This window comes from Carassius gibelio, chromosome B8 (assembly GCF_023724105.1).
Source record: "Carassius gibelio isolate Cgi1373 ecotype wild population from Czech Republic chromosome B8, carGib1.2-hapl.c, whole genome shotgun sequence".
Classification (NCBI taxonomy): domain Eukaryota; kingdom Metazoa; phylum Chordata; class Actinopteri; order Cypriniformes; family Cyprinidae; genus Carassius; species Carassius gibelio.
Window position 1 is genome coordinate 16,831,735 of NC_068403.1, and position 22,949 is coordinate 16,854,683.

The 22,949-nt window shown below is 39.4% G+C and overlaps 1 long non-coding RNA gene and 1 pseudogene across 1 annotated transcript; both read right to left on the reverse strand.

Moving 5' to 3' along the window:
• Nucleotides 1-9,464: 9,464 nt before the first annotated feature.
• Nucleotides 9,465-10,888, reverse strand: LOC127963031 (uncharacterized; annotated as a pseudogene).
• A 926-nt stretch (nt 10,889-11,814) lies between these two features.
• On the reverse strand, nt 11,815-14,170 carry LOC127963044 (uncharacterized). The gene is made up of 3 exons (XR_008154721.1): nt 13,956-14,170; nt 13,426-13,616; nt 11,815-11,949 (listed from the first exon to the last, which is right to left on the reverse strand). It is a non-coding gene; the product is annotated as an uncharacterized LOC127963044 (long non-coding RNA).
• Between the last annotated feature and the right edge of the window lie 8,779 nt (nt 14,171-22,949).

The window sequence follows — 22,949 nt, forward strand, 5'->3', positions numbered from 1 at the left end:
ATTACAATGAACTGAGACTTATCGTGAGAGTCCCATTACAGCAATATAATAAAATACTCCAGTGAGCAGCTCTATTTGATAATTTTAATGACAATATCAACTTAAAAAAAATCACAATAAATAATTAGATGCACAATAAATTGAGAAATACATAGGCCAGAATGATTTTGTTAACATTTGTCATTTTCAGTGTATATTGTCAAATATCCTAATGTCTATTGAAGTTAGCTCAAGATGTTTCAATAGTTTGCGTGCCCATCCAGAACTTCATTGACATGGAATTAATTCAGAGTTGAGGGTGTTAAATCATCATAAATCTATATGATCCCCCTTACCCAACCCCACCCCTAAACCTAACGTCTCTATGACGTCAACCAATCAGGTATGGGTAAAAACACCCTGATCTGGTTACTCCCATTACTTTCCTGCAGAGACCTATACTTGAAAACGTGCAGGATCCTCCAGGGCCAGGATTGGGAACCACTGGGCTAATCTACCATATGGTTGTCAAGATACGTAAAAACATAAGTCACAACTAATAGTTGACTTACAAAATAAAATGGTCAACATTTGCTCACCCTCATTGTTTCTTTTATGATTTCTAAATACAATTTTGAGAGAATTTCCTGGTCGCTCTTTTCCATGTAATGAAGGACCATAATGACCAAAAAGAATACCCAAAATTATCCTAGCCCTACTTACGTGACTATAAGGTGACATATGCTATGTCATATTGTTTGCATAATGGCCGCTTTGCAGCCGATATTAATTTGGCCACAGGTCACGCAGCAAGCGTTCACAGCTGATTCAGAAGCAGTGTTTTATATAAAGCAGGCTGTCTATCACAAGTTTTTATCGGAATTTTGTGACTGCTTCGAACGTGACTCCTGACTACTAGTCAGGAAAATGCGCTAATGAAATTACAACAACATTCAAATCCAAAGAGTTTAAGTTAAAGCTGTCGAATTCATTGATTCAAAACTTTTTATAGGTTCAAAAACTCCAGCTCCATGTTGATACATGTAGATTTAAGTCATAATTTCACAGTTATGTACAAAATACAAGCGTAAATTAAGAGAATCTCAAATTAAGTATGACCACAGTGTGGCGCAAGTCGGCAATATTTTTGAGCACCATTTATGATCTATTTTAGGGCAATGAGATCTCCTGTGTAATAGGCTAGCCTACATGACTGCATGACTCGGCTCATGCTGTATTAATAAACAACAAATGATTAATTTGCATTCTTAACTTCATATTTTAACATAAATGTTAGCCAACAGAATTAATTCACAGGCTGTTTTAGTTAAGAATGCGATTCATGTGCTTGAAGGAGGTTCAGTTCAGTTTGGTAGTTCTTGGCTATTTCTATAATTTATTGTGTCATAAACGTCAGACTCCACAAAGAAGGGGGAGCTCTGGTTTTGTTGGTGAATACATTACAACAGAGCAGCCATTAGTACATCACTGCTGTCAAAGGCATGATATAGCGACATTTATTAAAACGCATTCTTGCTTTCCAAAGCCATTTTTATCTTTTTTCCCCACATTTTTTTTTAAACAAAGCTTCTACTCCGCAACTGCAAATCATTTGTTTACTTTTATACAATCTACTCATAATCAAAGCATTGATTGGCTGTGGCGCATAATTACTTTTAGTGGTCTGTGACATTTGTTCATTGATATTAAACTAAAGCTGTCTCTTTTTTTGCTGAAAGGCTCTCTATATGTCTAAGCCCAAATCATGTAATGCAATCAAGCAGAGACATCCCTTCCATTCAGTGTCTGGACTACTCTGTTACCGAGTGCCATTATGTACACAACTGTCATACTGTTCATTCGATCAGAATAAGCCTGTGGCAAGGGAGATACTATGATGTTTTGCATAACTTTGAGTGGTAAAAAGAAGCTGTATGACATTGTGTTTTACATCAGCATGCAAGGCTTTATACCCTGATGTGAAAAGAATGCTGGTAGCACATAGGCCCCATCTGTGCTGGTGTCTCACAGGCGCTGTCTCCTTTGAAATTAGGAAACTGAGCACCATAAGAGGACTGACACTCACTGCAGTGAGCTGTGAGCTCATAATTACATTGCTCAAAGGTCACAACTTTGTTGACTGCATGTGAACATCACAAAACCATTTGAGTTCTGTGGTTTCTCATCAGTGGTGTCTATTCTCATGTATTTCTCTTAAACAAATGACCATCTCTCAATTTCCAATTAAAAGAATCGTTGTTTTAAACTCATAACAGCAAGTCTGAAAGCAGCCCAGCAATTATTGTAAATCCCAAACAGCCAATAGTCTTGCTCAATTCTGAGCCTCATAAATGACAAGAAAACGAATAGTGTGCTGCAGGAAGTGGGAGGTGATGAGGTCGATTTTAATTAGAAGGCAGATCAATTTTTTTTCTGTTTATCCTTTCCATTTATCTGGACTATGAATTAAACCTTTTAAAATGTGGTGATAAAAGGAAACACAAGCACTTCCTAATAGTCAAATATTAACTTTTTTTTATGGTGGAGCAATATCTTCCAGCCGTTATGGCAAGTTATCAGATCCAAAAGTGCTAAACTAAGACCAAAGCAAAAATACAGTTGAAGGGAAACTGCATTTTACCCTGTCAAGATGCTAAGTTATTAAAATGCCTGAAAAAGGACAGTCATCATGGCTTTTGTAAGACAGGGCATAAGATGTGTTAATGCCAAGGCTTAACACATGTAATGTGATTACTTGAGATTTGGATTATTATAAGGGGCTGGCTTATAGTTGTGCAGCTTTGGTAGATCAGAACCGGATTACATCTGCACTGTAGTGAATTATTCCATATTGAGAGACAGTTGGTGTGTTCATAGATCATCTAAGCACTGTGCAATAGCTACTTGTGACTGCTTTTATGTAACATGCAATATGTGACTGTCATTTGTTCAGGCTAGATTAATGGTGCAGATTTAAACCTGCCAAGAAGAGACTGATGACAAGGAAAAGAGAGTGGGATCTGTATATTTAGCACATGCTCTTTCAAATCGACATGTTAACAATACTGAATTCTTAAAACCTACAGAGGCACATATTTATTGTGAACATCATTATGTAAACGTTATGCCTGTTACACTGTATGTGCACATATTATATTGTAAAAAAAATTCTGATGTAGAACAATTTGAACTCTGCATTGTGATTTTTAAACTCAACATGAATCAAATAAAAACATTTTTATAGTATTAAAACAATTTTATAATTAACAAAAATTATATCAAGTAGATAAAATATAAAATAAACGTAACTTTCTTGGGAACAACTCCACAAGGAAAGGTTGAGTTAAAAACGGAAGTTAATTTGCTGAGTGTAAATGAAATCGGGCCAGAGACTCAAGACATCAGCTGTGCAGTGTAGTATATTTTGTGCAAAATACTCAACCTTTTTGACTTTACATTGGAAAAAATCAGTTCCTTTTCGGGAACTCGAGCTGCGTCGACAACGCTTTGGGGAACGTCCCTGACGAGACCGACTCTGAATATCGTGTGCAATCTTGTCCAATGGACGGGCGTGACGTCACGGGCAGGGTGACGTAGCGACCAGGAAGCTATAAAAGCACGTACCGTGCAGCTGGCTTCAGCTTTCGCTCTGTCAGCAAGCGCTCTGTGTGTGCATGTCAAAAGTCTGTCCCGTTGGTCCTATTTATTGTTGTCTGTCCCTAGCCATTAAAAGATCGCTAAAACAGCTCAATATGCCAAAAGTAAAAGCATAGACCAATATATTAAGGGCGATTCCAAGCCACATTATAGATTGTGTGTTCCTCCCTGCCCTCGCTACATTACGAGTGGGGATACACACCGTTTGTGCGTGGCTTGCCTGGGATCGAAGCGATAGTACCAATGCGGACGCTTCGATCCCGGAGGGCTCTCTCCGAGAAGTGAGCCTTCGCCAGCGTTCCTCGCGATGCCGGTTCCGCTTTCGCCGAGGCGGAGCCGCGCCGGCATTCGTTGGGTTCGCGGATCGATCTGCTGGAAGGAATGGAGACGGGCACGTCCTTATCTCCTATCTTATCCCCCAGATCTGCCTGATTCCGGGGTTCGGAAGCCTGAGCTTCGGTTCTTCACCCCCGAGCATCGGGCTTGACGCTCTGCCTTTCTTTCTCCGAGGAGATTGACACGGAGGGCTTTGGCGAGCTTGTAGTTGCACAAACATAAAGTTGCATAAGCACAGTATTGAGAATGAGAAGTTGTCGTCATAGCACAAAGCCCCTCCCTCGATATCACGGTCTCCGCCATGTTGGAATCAGAATCAGAATGAGCTTTATTGACAGATATGTTTACACATACGAGGAATTTGTTTTCGTGACAGAAGCTCCGCAGTACAACAGAATGAAAGCGACAACGAATGATACCGGCGGCGAAACAGGATTGTTTAAATGTGTTGTTAAGAGGAGGTTCTCGCAATTCTGCACTGTTTTACCATGCCTGGAAGTTACTGCTGCGTTAAAAACTGCTGCAGTACCTCACACGATACATATGGAAAACATAGGAACAATGAAATACAGTTTTTTTTAGGTTACACCAAGCGCAAAACAGCGGTATTTGGAGAAGCTCTCAAGTGGCACAGAGACCTGGGCCATTTACCTCCATGCACACATATGGAAATTGGGAATTATATTGTTTTTGGTTTAAGTTACTACACAATGCAGGAGTTTAAAAGCCACAAGTCTTTGGAAAGTTACGAGGCTTTCTGCTGTGGCTGGGTCCATTTACAGCAGGTGATGAAAACAGTGTTGTACTGGCCAAAGTAAGTTTATTCGCATGCGTTTTAGCGTATTGTAATTACATTGCTGTGTATGTTTAGTTATAATTTGATTTTAACCCAATGACACATACTGTACCAGGTTTTTTTTGTTGGGGGCTGCAAAGTGGACAAACCAGTTCTGGGTTAGCTAGGGTAGTTAAATGTGTGATTGCGAGATGTAAATGTCCGGGTTAGATTAAGCCATTAACAGCGTGAATGCAAAGTGACTTACATTGTAAACAATATAATTCCATATGTCCATATGTGTGCACTGAGGTATATGGTTCAGGTCTCTGTGCCGCTGCAGAGAGCTGCCTGAGAGCTTCTCCAAACACCGCTGTTTTGCGCTTGATGTGAGCTTGTTCCTGTAAGGTCCACTTTCTTTCGCCTTATGTTTTTGCATTGCTTTACTTTCTTCCTTTTCTTTCTCGTATTCGTAGATCCGTCTCGATCTGTTCCACCGACAAAATAAATGCGCAAAAATGAAAGCGCTCTGAAATGTTTAGTCGCGACTCTGTGAAGTTCTGAAGGCATTGCCCCTGGCAACAGATAGCGTATCCTTCCATCAGGGCCGACCGGCTCAGACCCCTCCCAAATCAACCCAAATCGGCACGTGACTTCTCATTCTCAATAGAACAAACAGTGTTATGCCTTATACGGGTAGTGTTAATGAGCAGCTATTTAATCTCTGAGGGGATTAATATTGTTTGTGTGACTAAGCTGTTAGCACGCTGTCGAGGCAACGCATGGATTACATCATTTTCAATTTTGATGCGAATTTTTCTATACCCTACCGCGTGTCTGGTTATTTAAACTCCATTTAATAAGCAGGAGTTAGTTCTACCACTTCAATGTGTACTTATCGCAATCTAGACCATGTCTACCTGTCTAATTGTTTGATTATTTTAAATTCTGAGGAATTTAATGACATTGAGAACTCAATATAGCACTACAATGTGTACTTTATCACAATCTAGACCGTGTTTACTTGTCTGATTGTTTGATTGCATTAAATTCTGAGGAACATAATGACATTTTATTTGACTCATGAAGTTAGATGTATTGGAGGGACTGCTGGGCAGGAACAGCCCCCTCTGCGTACAAACAGAGTGTTGTCGCCCGTGTTCCCCGCTTAAGGAAACGGGACCAGAGGCTGAAGCAACGCTCTGGGCCAGTGACTTCCCAGACTAATCCTAAAGAGCAGGCTGGGAGGTCAACGGCCAAAAAGTCATGACGCATTTCGGTCACGACTACAGAGGGCGGCCCCTACTGGGGTAGAGCGGTGTCCACCTCATTACACGGTGCCCGTCTCACCTCAGTGCCCTCGGGAGGTGTGTTTGCCAACCCTGCCAGAGTTTCAGGGTGCAGCGGCTTCCAGCGAGCACTGCTCTCAGTTATTTCCGCCCGTGAGCGTAGCGGAGCTGAGACGCTCGCCGCCCCTTCGGGGGCCTCTTACACCAGAGGTCAGTCTCGAGAGACTGATTCCCTTAGTACATCAGTTAGCAGGGTGTAAACTACTGCCAAATGTATCTCAATGGGTCCCGCCGACATTCAATGGGGTTACACCGACAGTAGTCGGCCCCCAGCGGGCTCTGGTGATGGAACAAGAAGTGAATACCCTATTAAGGAAGGCGGCCATCGAGGTGGTCCCTCCTCTAGACAGGGAATCCGGGTTTTACTGCCGGTATTTCATAGTTCCAAAGAAGGATGGGGGGGTTGCGTCCGATCTTAAACTTACGTCATCTAAACCTCTCAGTTATGTCACTGAAGTTTAAAATGCTCACTGTCAAACAGGATGTAGCCCAAATCAGATCCGAGGACTGGTTTGTCGCAAATGATCTCAAGACGCATACTTCCACATATCCATCCTTCCACAACACAGGAAGTTTCTGAGGTTCGCTTTCGGGGGCAAAGCTTATCAATATCGAGTACTTCCCTTCGGCCTTGCACTCTCACCCCGCACGTTCACGAAATGTGTAGATGTGGCTCTGGTATCCCTCCGTATGCAGGGCATCCGCATTCTAAATTATATCGACGATTGGTCGATTCTAGCTCAATCAGAGCAGATGGCGGCTCGACATCGAGGTGTCGTTCTCTCCCATATGGGGGAGCTGGGTTTGAGACTGAATGCCAAGAAGAGTGTACTTTCTCCAGTTCAGAGAACCACCTATCTAGGCGTAGTATGGGATTCGACCACGATGCAGGCACGTATGTCTCCTGCTCGGATCGAGTCGATCCTCACATCAGTCAAGAGAGTCAAAGAAGGCCTGTCACTCACTGTCAAGCAGTTTCAGAGACTGTTAGGGCTCATGGCAGCTGCGTCCAATGGGATACCTTTTTGGCCTGCTGCACATGAGGCCCCTACAGTGGTGGCTCAAGACCAAGGGGTTTTCCCCGAGGGGAAATCCTTTCCGAACTATTCAGGTCACGCGGCAATGCCTTCGTGCCTTAGACATATGGAAGAAACCTTGGGTCTTGAATCAGGGCCCGGTGTTGGGAGCTCTTGGTCGCTGTGTAACGCTAGCGACAGACGCGTCCCTCACCGGTTAGGGTGCGGTCATGATTGGCCACCCTGCCTGCGGCCTGTGGAGCGGTCGCCATCTGACATGGCATACCAGTTGTCTAAAGATGCTAGCCGTGCATCGAGCATTGAAATATTTCCTCCCAGACCTGAGAGGTCACCATGTGTTGGAGCGCACTGACAACACATTGGCGATCTCTTATATCAGTCACCAGAGAGATCGGCATCCGTGCCCTTTGTACAAGCTGGCACACCAGATCCTTCTGTGGTCCCAGGACAAACTCCTCTCGTTCGGAGCAGTGTATATTCCTGGGAGATTGACTGTGGAAGCAGACATACTGTTGAGACAGGGGTCGAGACCCGGGGGCTTCACCCTAAGGTGAAGTAGATATGGAGAGTTTTTGGACCTCTTTGCGACTCAAGAGATATCGCAATGTCCCCTCTGTTTCTCTCTAGTTCATCCAGCTCCTTTGGGACTGGACGCTATGGTACAGACCTGGCCGAGGCTTCGTCCGTACGCTTTTCCCCCTATCGCTCTGCTCCCGGGAGTTCTGGCGAGAGTACGCCGGGACGGGGTCCGTCTGTTGTTAGTAGCCCCGTTCTGGCCGAGCCCAGTATGGCTCGCAGATCTGATCTCTCTCCTCAACGGCTCTCCATGGGTGATTCTGATCAGGACAGATCTGCTCTCTCAGGCGTAGGGCAAAATATTCACCCTCGCCCGGAGTTGTGGAAGTAGTCTGTGTAGCCCCTGAGGGGGCACAGCTCATAGCTTCCGGTCTCCCAACCGAGGTTGTGGAGACCCCCACACTCCAATCCAGAGCTCCCTCTACGAGGAAACTGTACGCCCTGAGGTTGAAACCCTTCTCCTCATGGTGCAGAGACCGCCAGCTTGACCCTGCTAACTGCCCAGTTGGTACAGTTCTGGAGTTTCTACAAGCTAGGCTCTCTGTGGGGTTAACTCACTCCACCTTAAAGGTGTACGTGGCCGCCATAGCTGCTTACCACGTCCCTTTCAACGGTCAGTCAGTGGGTAGACACCTCCTAGTTACACGTTTCCTCCACGGTGCGCTGAGGCTGAGACCTCCAGTACAGTCCCTTGTTCCCCCCTGGGACTTGGTTGTGGTGTTAGAGGCTCTTTGTAAAGCTCCATTTGAGCCGATTCATGAATATTACTGTCAGGCTCCCTCGGTGGCCCCTACCTACTTAGACTTTGCCCCTGGTATGGCCAAAGCATTTTTATACCCTCGAGCAGGTTACATTCCTAAAGTTCCCTCTGTTACGCCACAACCCATAGTACTGCAGGCCCTCTGTCCTCCTCCCTTTCGGGAGCCAGACCAGGTGAAGCTAAATTGTATGTGTCCAGTTCGAGGACTGGACGCATACGTCCACAGAGCTGCTGTGGAGAAAACCTGACCAATTGCTTGCTTGCTACGGTCCTCCTAAAAAGGGTTCCCCTGCCTCTAAGCAGACCCTTAGTCGTTGGATAGTCGAGGCTATCAACGAGTCCTATGAGTCCTCTGGTCTTCCCCTTTCTTTGGGAGCCAAGGCTCACTCTACACGGAGTATGGCTGCCTCTAAGGCATTTCTAGCAGGTGTGTCCCTCTTGGACATCTGCAACGCTGCGGGGTGGTCCACGCCCTCTACATTCACCAGATTTTACAATCTTGATATGCAAGCCGCTCCTGGCTCTTCTGTTCTCTCGCCTCAGCTGTGCTCTTTGGATACACACTAGGCAGGGATTTGGTAGTCTGGCAGCTTTGGGATATCGTTCCCCAAAGCGTTGTCGACGCAGCTCGAGTTCCCGAAAAGGAACGCCTCAAGGTTACGTATGTAACCCTAGTTCCTTGAGGGAACGAGACGCTGCGTCGCAGAGCCATACTCCCGGCACTTGCTTCCCTACCCGAAAGCTGAAGCCAGCTGAACGGTACGTGCTTTTATAGCTTCCTGGTCGCTACGTCACCCTGCCTGTGACGTCACGCCCGTCCATTGGACAAGATTGCACACGATATTCAGAGTCGGTCTCATCAGGGACGTTCCCCAAAGCGTTGTCGACGCAGCGTCTCGTTCCCTCAAGGAACTAGGGTTACATACGTAACCTTGAGGCGTTTATCAATCATGGCTAAAATAATATTTCTCAAAAGGCATCCTTTATTTTTTAGATGTCAGTTTTCTCACATCTGCATATTTATAATAAAATCATGTCATAAGTGAGGTCTTAACAAACCTGAAAGCTTCAAAGTCCGGTCAACATTCGGTATCAGTTTTTGCCCGAAGTCCCACGTTCTTTTGTCCTCAAACAGTTGGTTTTTAGTTAGATTCCCCTGCATTGGATCTCTCACATGCACCATCCTAGACACACGAAATGCAACCCGGTGAATATATCCATATATTTGCAATGAGATATGTACTGAGGTTTGCTGCACATTCCTTGGGTTGACAATCATCTTTGTGGGATTGTAAATGTTCTTTCGATTAGGTTCTCTGTAGATGTGCTCCAAGATATTAACCCCAGGAACATTATTCCACTCGTTTGAACTTCCCACTCTCCTCAAACTGAGCTGTGGGAAAAACGTGGCTCTCAAAAAGGAAAACACTTACTCTGGGATGAGCAGACTGGAGGTCCTCCATTAGAGATTGTAAACTGGCATGTTTGTAAGGCATGATTATTTCATCAATGTCATTCAGAACGTACTTTGACTGGTACATGTGCCTGTAAATGCACTCGTTGAGTGTTACTAACTGACCATAATAATGGATGTCACCCTTGTGCTCCTGAAAGTTCCAGCCTGAAGAAGGGTTCAGAAACTGGTCGATAGGCCATGGAACGATCTCCAATATCCCCTCCGTTTCATAATGTTTTAAGAGCTTTTACAAGTCTGGTCCACCTACTAGTGTTATAGATGACCACATGCTGTACTCCCAGAAGCTTGTACATCTCCATCGTTTGAGCAAACTGCAGTACATTGTTGTAGTCGCCAAAAAGGTTAGAGATGCAAACGTTAAAGTTATACTTAAAAGTGTTCATTCTGACATGATTTTTTATTGGCAGATATTCCATAGCACTGTTATTTGAATCTTTAGTTGATATAAGGACATGCGTTGCATTTTGCATGTGTCTGCCTTTACAAATCACATCTGAGACGTGAAACGGGAAGCCAAAATGGTCGCTCTGTATCCGGACCTCAGTGTGAACAGTTTTGCAGACTTTTTCAGCATTGCAGTAAACACAGTAAAGCGGCTGAAGACGGTTTCTGTTGATTATGCTGATGACTCGAATGACCCCATTCAGTCTGTGATCGATAAACGCAGACACCATGAAATGCTCAGAGTCTTTGATGGGTGTTATTGAATTTATAGGGTGTGTAATTTTACATGTATTATAGAAGGCATGCTCTGATTCTTTGACAGGCATTTGCATATTTGAAAAGAGGATAACTCTTATATACCATAATCAGTGTTGAAGTAATAGAGATACATGTAAGAGCAATAAATATTTTAAATGTGCTGTTACCCATCTGCCCTTTTTTCACCTGTAGAGTAAAGCAAAGATTAAAGTCAGAAATGTATAAACTGTTACATCTATGAATTCTGTCCGTAAGGCAATCATTTATGCTTTTTAAACTTTAAGAACTTTTAAAAATATTGTAAGGTTGCCTTGATAGTTTTTCCTTTTCTAGTTAAGATTACCGTTATTTGAATTTCAGTTCATTTTAATTAGACATCATGTTTATTAATTTTTAATTCTGCATATCTTCTGCTTCCTCAGTTCAGATTCTGCGAAAGACGAATTGAAATGACAATATTCCTTTAACCCGCTCTCTGATTTAATCTTGGTCTTTATATATTTTATACATTTAGACGTAAATATTACATTTAAGCTCCTGATGATTTATCATGTTAAAGAAATCCTGCACTTGTTAGAAAACAGCAAATTCAACTAAGAGATAAAATATCATAGTTGCTTTGACCATTCCTGAAAATAGCAAAATAAGATGAGAAATAGACACAGTACCTTTTGTCACAATATAGCAAAGTTGCCTCACAAAACAGGTATAATTCTATGGAGGAAACCAACACCTGAAACTCTATACATCACCTATTCGTGAAGATAGCAATCATAATTGTCTTTGCCTTGCAAGTTTAGCGGTTGTTGGTGTATAGTTGGCACCCTCCCATTTAGAGACTTTGACCTCAAAGATAACTTTTGTTTCACTGAGCAAGGACTTAGCAAGGGACAATGATATTGTGTTTTACTCAGAAATATTAATATTATAGAAGAAAAATTACTTGATGAAAAATGCTGATGTCATTGACCCTTTTGTAAATAGGTAAATTGTATTAAATTCAAGTACAAAATTTAAACGATTCGGAAATTCCAATTCAGTGATCACATAAGCCAAGGCATTGGCATTTTTTATGTTTTAATGTTTTAGTTACAATATATGTATTTCCTGTCCATTCCCATTGTAAAACAGTTCGATAGACAATGGACAAGGAAGGCAGGAGTGGCGAAAAAGGCTCTTTATTAACTCAAAATAAAACAGGATAAACAGAAGTAAACTGCGGCTCCGCTCTCTGCCATCACACGTATATGCTCTGCTCAGCTCGGTCTGCTGGGCGCTTATAACTCCTCTCTTCCCAATCACTGGAATTACAAACAGGTGTTAATCATTAATCATTTGACCTCTTTATTACCACTCGCAAAAGGAGCCCCTACCAAGTAGAGTACATGTACAGTAAATGAACATACTTTTAGAAGGCCAACAATTCAATAAAAAGGTTTTTATTTATTCATTTAATTATTTATTTGTTATCTATTTTTTATTGGTCTTATGAAGTATTCTCATTTGTTGAGATAGTGAATTGGTGGGTTTTTGTTAAATGTGAGCCAAAATCATCACAAATAAAAGAACCAAAGACTTAAAACTACTTGTATTTAACACACAAGTTTCTCAATTTGGGTTTAATTACTGAAATAAATGAACGTTTCCACGACATTCTAATTTTATTGAAATGCACGTGTATAATTTATGGAATGTTCCTCAGAAACTTTAAGCACAATGTTTTATAAATGTTACTATTTACTTCTTGTTGCAGATAGCTCAGAGAAAATTAAGTAACATTTTAGTATAGGGACCATTTCTCCAATTCTCACTAGTTTCTTATTAGACTGCCTGTTATTAACATATAACATATTGCATATTCTACATCCCTAATCCTACCCAATACCCTAAACTTTACAACTACCTTAAGAACTACCTTAATGTTCTCTCTAATGTTCACATAACCAAGGCAAAACATTTTGAATGTTCTGACAACATTTGGAAATAACATTTACATTCTTAGAACATATTTTTGTTAGCAGGATTATTGTGTATTGTTGTAATGGTGCATATATGAAAATGATAATACATGCATTGAAATGTTGCTTATTTTTTTGTATTTTACCTATAATATAGACTTTTCGACCATATATCAAATATACTGTGAAAAGACTGAGAAATATTGCAGTATAATGTTGTTTAACTAAATCGCCCAGTCTGGGTGAGTGGATGGTTTACAGTACAGAATGATTTATGCAACTCTCTATTACTTGCAGTATCATTACTTTAGTTCATAAATCCAGTTAATGCCAGCCAGCCTCATTGGCCTTTCATGAAGTGTGGGTGAGAGTGTGAGTGGTGGAAATAAATGGAGATTTTTCTCTCTCTGACAGGCAGAGGGGTCTGACAGCATTTCTGGATTTAAATGAACACAGAACTCTCTGTACTGTCAAGCTATCACCACCCTCCATTCATCTTATGTCCATAACGTTGGTTTGCTTGGTCTCCATGGAGAGCTGCCCTCAGCATGCCATTTCTCAGCCTTGGAAAAAACACTATCTACATTGCAATTTTTGGCTTTTGCGTAGTTGAGGTAACCATGGATACTGCAGACATTCTTCATCAAGAGGAAGCAGATTGGTGTTTGATTGTGCATTGTCTGGATTACATTCATTTGAATGTTTTGACCATTAATTTAATTCATATATTTTTAGCACCAGGACTTCTCGTCACCATCTGCAGTTCAGTTGATATTACTTGAGTAAGAGCAAGATGCCAAAAACATCACCATCACTTACTTCAGGCAAAAGGATAAGGGATAGGAAACACAATCCCACCCTCTGTCCAAGTGCCAAGTCACCCTGGCAAGATATTTCACCAAACATCACCATAGACAGAGGTTGTGTTCATTAAGGGCTGCAGATTCCAACTTTCAGGCTTCAGTAAGCCTTTAGGCTTTCAGCAAAGACTCACTGTTGAACCAAATTCCCTGAAAACCACAAATATGAGAGGTATTGGATCTAGATATATAGTTATATAGATAGACATAATAGAGTTAACATATGATTCATTTCTGTGAATCAGTTCAAATTGTTATTGCAATGAAACCATTTAAAACTCTCGTTTGATTTTTGTGCATTATATACCGCTCCAAAATCCCACAGACATTTTACTGTTATTTTTGTTGTTGTTTTTTTTTATTTTTTTTTACAGTTCCCTGAGGTCCATTTATATTGTTATCAAGATTTTTACACCAAAAAAAAAATATTCAGTACATAAACGATCTGTAATAACAGACAAAACAATAGTATTAAAAACAGTTACTCACACTTGTGTGTTGTGACATTACTGTTGTATTTAATTTAGTCTGCACAGCATAGTCTTTTAGTTTCAACCTTCTGAAAATTCTGTCAAATTGTGTCTTGTTTATAAACGAATCCATAGTAAAATGAAGTGAACAAAGGACCTTTCTTGCATGGTCTGGAGCTTCGTTAAGAATAAAGTTAATCAAATATAGTTTCGATTGCTATCTGCATTGACTTGCGTTTGTCGCTCTCGTTATTTGCACTACATGTGTGATTTGGTGGGTGGGGCTAAACAGGCAGCGATGTAGAAGCAGGTGATGAACTTCTTCTGGTTATGAAATCATAATCATAAAATAGCATATTCCACAAGCTGTTATTTTAGCAGATTGGCTTCACTATGAGCTGTTTTTAGACTAATGAGAAACTTTTGAGTTCTGAAACTTACAAGATGTTTTTAATTTCAATAATATTTTTGTTTATTACTATGCACTGTAATGTGTAAATGGAAGTGGTTAAATATGATTTTTCATTGTGTCCATTTAATGGTAAACTAAATGAGAATGTTTCTTTGTGTTCAGAGAATGAAAAAACATGCCTTGATCATTTTAAATTAAAATATACGGTATTTTACTTGCTGTGCAAAAGTTGCACAGAAGAAAGGAGTGTAAAAAACATGCTAATGAAATGCTGCACAACAAAGTCCCCAGTGAGTCCCTTCATTTTAGTGCAGTACTTAACCTTTACTCAAACACATTCTGCTTTCTGTTGTCCCACTTTAATGCACTTTCCCTGTTCCTCTACCATAATGGTGTTGCAGATGTAGAAAAAAACCCCATCAAATTTAAATAAAACATGTCATATACAGCATGCTGTTCTCATTCAGCACGGATAGTCAATTAGGTTATTAAGTACAGATTTATAACATCATATGGTGTATAATATAATCTCATATTAGATGTCATGCAGAAAATCATCAGCTGAGAAAAGGAGGAAACTTGTCAGCTCTATTCTTTTTTTACTACCGTCATGCACCTCGCTTTTACACAAGGTAGTCATTAGCAAATGCCCTTGTGATGTCTGCACCCAGCCAGAGCTCCCCTTAAAGGAACAGCTTGTCTTTAACCAAAGTTGCAGCTAGGAATGTATTGCAATAAAATTTTATAGAGCACAAAAAGCAAAGAATCCAAAGTACATACATTTTTAAAGGGGTCATATGATGCAATTAAATTTTTTGCGTTCTCTTTGGAGTGTCACAAGCTCTTGGTGCATTAAGAAGATCTGTGAAGTTGCAAAGACTAAAGTCTTAAACTCAAAGTTAAGACTGCCACACCAACCTAAAATGACTCATTCATACACTTCTCCACATGTCTATGTCACTACGTGGAAATATTTGCATAATACTGCCCAAATGTTCACACAAATAAAGAAGGCATGGTTTCAGTAACAGTTCGTGTTAAAGCAGTCATGTCAGGGAGCTGCTGTGTGTATCTAGGAGAAAGCAAAAGCACTTTATTTGGCCTTCCGAAAGTAGATTCATTTGGAATCTTCATGATTACTTACAGAACAGCAACGCATTTTATGGATGACCGTTTCGTGAACCTAGGAGAGGAGGTAATTCTGACTTTGCTTCGACAATCTGGTGTTTCTCAATCAGCTACTGTCAATATGTTTTGTTATTAGTTGAAGTATTTACTATTGAATGTTCAAATGGGGATTTTTGTGAATCGCGCGTGCGTGTGTGTGTGTATATGTGAGAGAGAGACAGGGTCACACAGTGGAGACAGCTCTCTAAACCTTTGGTGGCTTGTGTACTGCAAACACATACGAGCTTCATTCCTGTGTTTGTCATGTGACTCTGTTCCCCTTTTGGGCTTGAACTGATGGTAAAACTAAGGATATTTTTAACTGTCTTCACATTTATTTTGGAAGATGAAGCTTACGATTATGGAAAGGGGCGTTGCATTTCCGATGGTTCCTTGCGGTGTTCGGCCACTCACAATCCACTGGGTCAGTTGGCCAATGAAAACTACATGTTTGAGAGAGGTGGGGCATAAAGAACCTACAATAAAGTACAGTATTTTAAAAAATAATGTGTTTTTTGAATATTTAATCATGTCAACATATTCTGTTACAACAAATAAACAAAAAAAATTATGATTTTTAAAAAAGCATAATATGACCCCTTTAAGTGCATAATGAGCCCATTAAAATAATGCATGTGAAATGTTATGTCACTTGAAAATGTTACTGGAACAGGTTAGTGACCTCAGCAGGTGGGAATGTGGGTAAAAAGCATTCATCATAATCAGAGATAAAGAGATCAACAGGCTTGAACATAATGACTCAGCATGAAGAGGATGAAAAATCAATATATGCAAAACCCATCAGATGGCATCACTGGCTGCTCTTCATTTGCAGTACATTATAATTCCAGATCATCTGGATCTTTCTAGCTGTGATTTTGTTGTACAGCTAATTAAATGGCAGTAATTACTGTTCTTGTCAGGAGGACGGAGCTGCATTATTAGATTGAACTGTATGTGGACCCTGTATTCTTAGTTAATAAATCATGTTAAGTTGCTCAAACGTGGGAGTAAATATGAATGAACACTACTTGACTTCTTGAATCCTGCAGATTTGCTTTATTCAACATCAAGAAGATCAAACCCTTTCTTTCGGAACATGCTACACAACTCTTTGTTCAAGCTCTTGTTCTGTTCAAGCTGGGCTATTGCAATGCTCTCTTGGCAGGTCTTCCAGACAGTTCTATCAAACCTTTACATTTAATCCAGAACACAGTAGCAAGATTAATTTTTAATGATAAAGATTAAAAAATTAAAGATTAATTTTTATTGTTAGATAAAACAGCATAGTCATCCACTACATTTTTTTATCAGTCAGTTTGAATCAATGACAGGTACAAAATAAAATAAAATCAACAACAGTGTTAAGATTTACAGTTTACAGCTTTAGGATTATTTTCAAAAATGTAAAGGCAAATTATAACAATTTATGATTTTTTTTCTACATTAGTATATTTAAAAATATAATTAAATGTTAATTCGTAAATATCATTAGGTTGCATTTTATGATATGAACTTGCCCTGTGTTGTCATGTTAAAGAAATGTATTGACCTTTGTTCAAATTTTCTTGCATTATGTTTTTTTCCATGCTTATTTCTGCATTTTGGTCACACTGCACAATTCTGATTTGGCAGACATAAGTGTATCAAAAATTAATAGCTGTTAAATGTATTTATTTATTATATTCCAAAATATTATATTGGTTTGCCTCATTTGCTGTGGTTAAATGCGTCATTCTACCATAAGATATCTTGTTGATACGTAAGGATTATGTATGAGTCAGTTAGAACCTGTTCAAGCAGCCGTTGACTTTGTTTTGAACACTCCAATGGTGTAAACCTGATTGATCCTCTGTAGTACAGGCCTCTTATCAACAAGAGCAGGATTTGCAGCCAGGACATTGATCTTCCTCTTTCTCATAAGAGTCTCTGGAGCAGCTGAGACACCTGCTAGCATGTGGCTGATGGACGGCCTCTAATGCCTGCGTGCTCCGTGGAAGTAGTTGCATCATTCATGCCTTGAAAAATCAAAATCTGTAGCTGAGCTTCTCTTCATGGCTCTGTGGCAGGGCCCTGGGTCCTCACACCTTGTGCATTATGGGCATGGCTCCTGTCATGCTGCATCATTTCAAATCTATATGGGAGCAGACAGATGGTGGGCAGGCTAAACCAACAGGAAGCTAGGTTGCCATGCCAATAACAGTGATGAGTTCTCGCTATAACAGAGAAGGACAGAGGCATAGCAGCCTACAGTATGAACAGTGTTTTATCACTGCTTGTGAAATTTATTGCTTTAGAGTTCAACAGTCACCGCCTACTTCTTCAGCAAACTTGCTTCCGGAAATATTTTTCTTCTATTCATTTTTTCCATAGGGATTTAAAAAATATTCAGCAACAACAGCAGTCAGCAATAGTCTTGAACCAAACCAGCAGCTCCAAAATGAATCATACAAACGTGTATTTAAAGCAAAACAAAGTATTTGAAAAAGGACTATCAAGCCATAATCATTTAATATAAAAACAATTCTACAATATAAAACTAGTGATGTTTATTAATATTTATAGGCATAAAACAATAATACTTTTCATTACATGCATTTCATTCCTGAATGAATCAGTGTTTTTGAATCAGTTGAATGCATTTCACTTCACTCTTTTAGACACACACTTGCAAAGTTCTCTAGGCACTTCCCCTCGGGGGAATCCCAGCTGTCATTTTGAAGTGCGTTCCACTTAAGTCAACGAGGGAAGTTTATATGGAGAGACTCTCGACTCCTTGATTTTGACCAAGGGAGACTACTTCGTCTACTTTACGTTGGGTTTGTCCATATATGCCACCACAGATTGTGTTTAATTGTGCTTATGTTCACCTCAAACAACAAACACCTTTTTTTTAACCTATATACATATAGAATTGCATCAATTCATAAGCGGAAAAACTCAACTCCATTGTGGATTCCAAGTGATCAAGGGCTTAAGACTTTCCAGTTCAGCCCGTTGCAAGGTTTCCACTAGTATAATGATTTACATCCAAGTGAACGAGATGGAGGGAAGTGGGAGGGAAGGGTATTAAAAAAAAATAGATAAAAAATTGGTCAAGACAAATAAGTTGGCTTGAAAAAGCCTAACCAGAAAGTTTTAAGTAGTTTTAAAAGCTTTAAGTTTGAAGGTTTTCAGTTTTAACTAGTTTTTAAGTTTAAAGTAGTTTTAAAGCTTACAGTTTTGAAGACAATACAATTTGACTTAAATGACTAGCATGATGCTAGCATGTTTCCAGCATGATTAGCAAGTGACTAGCATGTTCCTAGCATGTTGTTGGCAAGATTAGCAATTAAATAACATGTCATTAGCATGATTATCAAGTTAGTAGCATGTTGCTAGCATGTCTACCAAGTAGCAGGATTAGCAAGTAACTAGCATGTCGCTAGCATGATTCCAGCATTAGCAAAAGACTAGCATGTCGCTAGCATGATTAACAAGTTACTAGCAGGTTGCTAGCATGTTTGTAGCCTGATTAGCAAGTTACTAGCATGTTGTTAGCATGTTTCTAAGCTAAAACCAGTTGATTCAGTTAAAAAACAGCTAAAACAAGCTAAGATCAGCGTGACAGTTGCCAAACCACTTTAAAACCATGTTAAAAGCATGTTTCTAGCCTGATTAGCAAGTTACTAGCATGTTTCTATGATTTTTGATCAAATGCAAGAGCTCACTGACCCTGAATAGATAGCCATGCAACTACCGGTTTCAATGCCCAGAAATGTAGTAAGTTAGAATTGTCCATGTGACATCAGTGGTTCAACCATAATGTTATGAAGCTACGAGAATAATTTTTGTGCACACAGAAAACAATAAATAACAACTTTATTGACCAATTTATTCTCTTCCATGTCAGTCTTCAATGCAATTTCACGACAGTACCATGGCACATGCATGTGCATTCCACTGCTTGTAAACAAGGTATATCGCATCCAGGTTCTACGTCAGAACTCCGGCCCCTGCATCAATCGTGAATGCATATTGAATACTGACATGGAAAATAAATGTCATTTTTTTCACACAAAAGGTAGGTGAACTATGTGAACTATTGCGCTCACAGTTGTAAATGAGGCAGTTCCGATTATTACTTTTTGAATATGGATATTTGTCTTACAAAAACACATGTCCTCATTTAATGGATGAGCTTCTCATGGACCGATGGAGTGCAACACCCGCTGAGTGGCATCAAACAGCTTGAAAGATCAAATATTTTTTTTTTAAATAACTCCAACTGAATTCGTCTGAAAGAAGAAAGTCATATACACCAAAGATGACTTTAGAGTAATTTATGGTTTAATTTTCATTTTTGGCTGAACTAACCCTTTAACATTACAAACCAATGTATTTATGATAAAAAATTGAAACAATATGACAACAAATGCCTGTTTGTAAAATAAAGCATTATAGCAGGCTGTTTTTGTAAAGCTAAAATAACTGGAAGTGAATGACACCGAAAACCTCACACAATAGTTACAAATTATTGCTCTGCTCTGGATTCTGCTTAGTATTGTGCTTAAGAACACCACTTACCAATAAGCCTGTAAAACACTGGCTTTTTGTTTAAATCAAGTTTACATCCTGATAAACTCGTCATAGTCACCTTCAGACTACTAAAAGCCTTTATATCCTCAGTGCCCTCTACAAACATCTTTCCGGCTATAAGATATGATGAACATGGCAGCCCTTAGCTCAGCAGTCTTGTCTCTGCCAATTCATTTCTCCTGTGCTTTCCAAAAGGTACCTCTTCCAGAGACACTGTCATGTGATCTTACTGGTGACACTGTAATGAGGTTGCTATCAGTAGGACAGAAACATAAATTCAGCTCGCTCAGAAAGAGAAGGCACAGAGAAAGAGCTAGGGAGAGAGAGAGAGAGAGAGAGAGAGAGAGGCTCAGGTGTTGTAGTTGCCTCGATTAGCCTCAAACAGCTAAAGGGTCATACGAGCTAAGAGAGTTATCATTCAGATGACTGAAGCACTGATATTATAAGTTATATATCTCACTCAGTGACCCTACTGGAGAAGAAATGAACATGCAAAACTGAAAAACAAAAGGGCGAGCGTTTTTCTACGCTGCAGGACACAGAAAACAAGCACTGATATCTGTGTATTATCTACTGTAAGTGCCTCAAGCTAAACTTGCAATATCTTTCAAAGATGTGATGCCACTAATCCTGTAAATTCTGGAAATGGGATTAGCTCATTGTATGACTGGTTAACACGGCTTTGTTTCCTGGCAGGATTGATAAGAACCTGTGTGATCTTACTCCCAGACGAATCAATATTTACAGGCTGCAGGTTTGTTGTCAGCTCAAATATAGTTTTTAATCGCACTTTCCTTTAAAAAAACAGCATTTTTGTAAAAGTCTCAGTTACACAGTGGCACAAACACAAAAACACACTAAAATAATGCAATTAACTCTGACTTAATAACATTTAAAAAACTACATAAAACATTTGAATTCAGTTAATGTTGTCACAGGGAAATTTGGGAATGACCTGTCTTAAATTACTGAAAAACAAAATTAAAAAGTAAATGTATTATCTTGTTAAATAAATCTATATAATTTCCTTAAATGTTCAAACTAATTTTAATGTTTACCTCTGAAAAACACATTATGCAATATTTACAGTAAAATTACATACATCATCCTAAACAATATAATACTGTTTTTATATTGTATAAAGGTAGCATAAAATTAACCAATTGTCAAACTTTTACGCAACATTTTTATATATAATTTTTAATGTACAGAATGACAGTCTATTTAATATAATTTCATGCTACTACACTGTGCTCTCTGTTTCTCCTGTTATTATGTATATTCAAAAGAACTGAATAATGATGAGGCTGTCTTTTCATAGTACGAAAAAAGACAAAAAAGAAATAGAAGAAAGAAGCCTTGAGACAAAGAACAGAGGGTGAGTCACACCTCAGCACACAAATGCAATACCAGGAGGAAAATAGATAAAAAGACACAAAACAATAACATGTCAGCTGTCAGCAGTGTTTTGCAATGTAATGGAAATGAAGGTCTGGGAAAATATACTTATCAAATACAATTTTCACTGCATTAGGAAGGAATGCAATTGCTCCAGTAGAACAGTTCACCACATTACAAATCTGTCAGTCATTTTAAAGTTATAGAATGTACACAAGCAAAATATAAAGCAATTAAAGTTTCACTGTGCGGGAGTCGAACACCTGGATTTATGGCTACAGAAATGCTATTTAATTGACCAACAAGCCTGGTCTTGTATGGCTTGCTCCCATGGCTCTCAGCAAGTGTGCGTGTTACTCAGGTTTCTATAGTAAGCTGTCAGTAAGTGTCCTCATTCAGTGGGCCATGGTTCAGTGTATGTACAGATCATGCTTTTTTAAAATAATTTATTTGTAATTTTTTTTTATATAATTGATTAAACAGCACATAAAGCAACCATTGATAAAACTAATACAGACATCAATGCCATCTATGTCTCACTCGATCCCTTAAGATGTACTATGCTATTGTGCAATTCTGTTTTAAGACAATTGGATAAACAGGGAGATCAACAGTCAACGTAAAGTTCTATTCTTAGAAAAGGAGGAAATGCAGAGGTTTGTTAGCCCAACAAAATCATTAAAAATGAATTCAAACTTACAGATTTTTGTTCACTTTTGTTCCTAAATATTTTTAATTATTACAACATATATATTTTATATTATTCATTAGCATTTTTAGCACCTTGTTCTTTTTTTATCATAAATATTATCATGAATTATCATAAATGAAGCAAGACTTAAATTTCACATCAACAGCATCTGAAAACACACACACACACACATATATATACATACATATATACATACCCCTTGCAGAATTTGCAATATGTCGATAATTGAAAGAGGGATCATGAATATATATATACACATTGAACAGTGCAACACCAACAACACACATAAGAAAATAAATGAAAGTGAATAAATAACTTCAGTGTAGTGGGAAAATCAGGTGCAACTTTGACCTTGGAGGTACTTTGCCACAATATTAATACAAAATAATTGTTTTAATTATTTATTTATTTAAATAGAGGGTCATAAAAGAGACAGACATTCTTTTCAAAATATTTATATTAAGAATTTGTTTGCTCATGAGGGAAATTAATGAATGAATGAATGACTATAATAAAAATAGTCTTCTTGAAATGAATAACTACTGAAGCCTACCAGCAAGACACGACACCTTCATAATTAAAATCACGTCTCAAAGCTGTGCCATCGCATATGCCTATCCTGCATGAGATTCGTGCTCTTCACATACACACGCGCGAGCGCGCAGGCAGGCAGGGTTCAAGCGCGCGCACCCAACGCCTCGCGCATGCGCAGTCACTGCGCATCTAACGTAAGAAACGCAACGCGC